This window comes from Chenopodium quinoa, unplaced genomic scaffold, assembly GCF_001683475.1.
Source record: "Chenopodium quinoa cultivar QQ74 unplaced genomic scaffold, ASM168347v1, whole genome shotgun sequence".
In the NCBI taxonomy this organism is placed as follows: Eukaryota; Viridiplantae; Streptophyta; class Magnoliopsida; order Caryophyllales; family Amaranthaceae; genus Chenopodium; species Chenopodium quinoa.
This window is the reverse complement of record NW_018742879.1, coordinates 2,495,489-2,499,556: the sequence shown is the minus strand read 5'-3', so window position 1 is coordinate 2,499,556 and position 4,068 is coordinate 2,495,489. Positions and strand designations below refer to the sequence as shown.

Sequence of the window (4,068 nt, the reverse complement as noted above, 5' to 3'; positions counted from 1 at the left end):
TCATTTTAAGGATGACCACTGTAGAATTTTCAAGTGATACGATATGATATTAGATTTTGAGAGTGAAGGAGTGGTAAATTTGTGAAGAAAGAATGTATGTAAATTTTAATTTAGTTATAGACTTGTTCATTAAGTATGCAAGGTCTACTGTATGTATGAATTAAGGGTATCTAAAGTATGTATGGGTTATAATTTCTTAAGCTAAAATTTTCATATTCAATTTTACAACTTATGAATATTAAGTGGTTTTTGTGTAAACATAATCAAGATGGTAGATAATTTTGAAAGTAAAAGTTACACGCCATGAACACAAATGGAGGGAGTATTTAGTTTTCCATCACAATCTCAACAGGTGTTGTTCAAGATTAATCGAATGAAAGTAAAGTAAGTATTGAGATGTGTATCCCGCATTGAAGAAAAGGAAAAATTGTGTCCACTTAAAGCTAAAGGGCTACTCTTTTCATAGCCACGTGATTTTGAGTTGAAACCTTCTTGGATTATAAAGTGGACATTCATAGCGGATGCGACCTAACCCCGTTTTTCAATACCATGTTGCAAGTGTATATTGAGATATAGAATAGCAATAGTTCAAATCCAAAAAATATGTTCATTTAAAAAAAAAAATTAAAAAAAAACACAATGAAAAGAACATCATTTTCCACCTCATCAAAAAAATGCAAATTCAGATGAATTTTAGTACAAAAACCCAAATAAATTATGAAATCGATAATGAATTGAAACTTATCAACCCTTTGTAAATCATAAATAGTTTTGTATCAATCACTAAATTTGATGATGATCATTTATCCCTTTAATTGGAGATAGTTCTTCCTGCATGAAGAATTTCAATGACCTTAACACTTGATGGAGTTGCGCCTTTAAATTCAGGAACTTCACTGACAGCCTTGTTCCAAGACGCCAAGAACGGGTACCTTTCTGCAGTGATATGCTTAAAGCCATAGAACTCTTCGACAACGTCGAAGGTTCCTAAGAAGGAATACAAGACTATGGCCAAGTATCCGGGCTTCGCATCTTGGAAAGATGGACAGCCATTTGGGAATAACTCGGCTTTGATGAATTCTTCGGCCACATCCATCTTCTTCCAGTACTCGTTCATCTCATCCTCTGTTGGTTTACCTCCTATTGTCAGTGGTTTGCTTAATATATCCATTACCTGCTCATAGCATACAATTTTTTTAGTGTCCATTTTCTAATTTACTACCTTTGTTCCATATAATAATTAACACATCAAACTTGACACACTTGCTAATGAACTACGGAAGATTAAGAGAGTTAGAGAGAAATAAATTAAGTGATCCAACTTCCATCATCAACAAATATGACACAAACTAACCCATTTAACTATTAATGAAATGTATCATATAACCTTTTCATTTAATATTAGAAAACCAACTGTGTAATCCATCCACAACAAGAGTACCAATTAAAATACATGTTATTTTCCAATAGTACAATATTCCCTCTGTTTTTTTTTTTTTTTTTATAAGTGCCCCATAGTGACATGTCCCGCACGTTGATGTAAAATTTCGAGCAATAATATCTTTAATTATCATTAACTATAAAGTATAACAATTGAATATTAATAATCTACTCATTAAGACGATTATATTTTTTCTTATGTATAGTTCATAAACATTGGTCAAAGTATGTTTAATGAATAGTGTCAAAATCCCAAATGGGACATTTAAAAAAAAACAGAGAGAGTACTTGTTATTGCTATAGTCTTTTTACTCTCTCCATCTCATAACAAAGTTAAAATTCAAATATATATGTAAGTTCAATGAAAAGTCGGGAACATTAACCATCAAGGCATCAAGTACTACTGTGAACACAATATTAGGTTACAAAAGATCAAAGAGTAAGGGGCTAACCTGTTGTAAGTACGCGGCCCAAAATCGATGTTTGGCCCTAAGGTAGGGATCCTTAGGGAGGAGATGCGGGGGATCAGGCCAAGTCTCATCAATATAGTGATATACTCGAGGATGATCATTGTTTCCGCAATGGGTAGACCATTGTGTACAAGAACAGGCACTTTCTTATGCACAGGGTTGTATTGCAACACCAACTCACTTTTGTTTGCTAAATCCTTTTCTATGTATTCAAAATCTATGCCCTTAATATTAAGGGCAAGTTTGGCTCTTAAAACATAAGGACTTGCCCACATTCCATGTAGCTTTACCGAACTCTCTCTTCCTCCATTACGAGTATTTTGTGTGAATGTGTGTCTTTCTTCTTCTTTCTCTCCTTATTCCAAATTATATTCTAGGGGATGTGTTATATACTACCTCCGCTTCACATTACTCGTTACAAAGTAGTGTTTTGCAGACTCCTAGGCAAAACATTTTAAGCATGATTATTGGAAAATAAGGGCATATACTTAAGTATTAATCCAACCCAAAAAAAAAAAAAAAAAAAAAAAAAAAAAAATCAAATTTAAACTAAATAACCCACCACCACTAGCACCACCCAGCAGCACCAAAACCACCACCCACCACCACTAGCACCACCCAGCAGCACCAAAACCACCACCCACCACCACCCAGCAGCACCAAAACCAACCAGCACCACCACTCAGCCGCAGCACCGAACCGAACCCACCGCACTCACAAGCTGCAGTAACCCACCAAACCCACGAGTCGCAACAGCCCACCAAACCCAGCGAACCCACTGACCCCAGCTAACCCACATATCTGGAATAAACCACCCACAAGCCACCAACCACGAACCCACAAGCCAACCACCCACGAACCACCCACAAACCCACCGATCTGAACCCACAAACCAACCACTGCACGAACCCACTAACCCTTCTTTATCATCAATTAAAGCTTTAATTGGTCAAATTTAACCATTAAAACTCTAGATCTAGAGTTTTCACGGTTAAATTTGATCGTAAAACCTTCAAATTGGGCTTCAGCGGCAATGAGGAAACAACAAGAAAAGGAAGAGGCCTTGGGGTTTAATGTAATGAAATCAGATTTGTAGTTTAATTAGGATGCTTAAAAAAAGTAAGGGTATTTTTGTCATTTCGCACAAAAAAACTTACTAAAAAAGGAAAGAAATCAATTTGTTGCGAGTAATGTGAAGCAACCATTTTTTAGTAAATATTGCGAGTAATGCGAAGCGGAGGTAGTATAAAGGTTTTTGTAACTTTCATATTTGACAATTCTTAAGGAAAGAAATGCCAATTGGTTAAAATCTTCTTTCAATTCAAAGTATTAGCAATTCTAGTGGATGTGTTGTAAAGGTTTTATGAAACTTCATTTTTGACAATTCTTAAGAAAAAAGAAATTTTAATTGGTTGAAATCTTATCCCAATTCAATTCAAAATATTATTGATTTATGTGTAACAAATTAAGATCACATACATTGTTATGTACTTTTATTATATTATATATACTTGAACTGCTTTCTCCTAATATTCTAAGAACAAAATATATTTTAGTAGGTTTTTTTTGGAAATCACCAACTATTCTTCTTGTTTTAGTAATAAGGACTAATAAGTAATAACCACCAACAATTATTATTTTTTGAATTTTAACATAATCCATGTAGCAAAACATAAGGACTTGCCATAATCCATGTAGCTTTACTGAACTCTCTTCCTCCATTACAACTATGGCTCGAATGTCGTCTTTCTTCCTCTTTCTCACCCAGCTCAATCTCTAGTGGATGTGTTATAAAGGTTTTAGGCACCCTGGCCTTGAATCCTTTGATCCTTGTCCATTCTGATATGGGTCTATAACGTTATGAATCGAACAAATTGCTTAGATGTGGATGAAGCTGAAGAGGGAATGAATCCTAACAAGTGAGTCTGACTTTTCAAGATACAAAACCAAAATTCATGGATATAGGATGGTCACATGCCGACACAGCTCAATCTTATATGATATCAATCTTATATGATGAGTCTGGCTAATTGCAACACCTCTTCATTAAGGTAGTACTTAGGAGCTGTAGCCTTGAGCCAATTATCGTAAACAAACATCATAGAACACCAAAAGCTACCATTGCCATGGTATAAATGATGCAAAAATGCAAACCAAG

At 34.9% G+C, this 4,068-nt stretch overlaps 1 pseudogene; it reads right to left on the bottom strand.

The window, feature by feature from the left end:
* Nucleotides 1-270: 270 nt before the first annotated feature.
* Nucleotides 271-2,709, bottom strand: LOC110726299 (annotated as a pseudogene).
* Between the last annotated feature and the right edge of the window lie 1,359 nt (nt 2,710-4,068).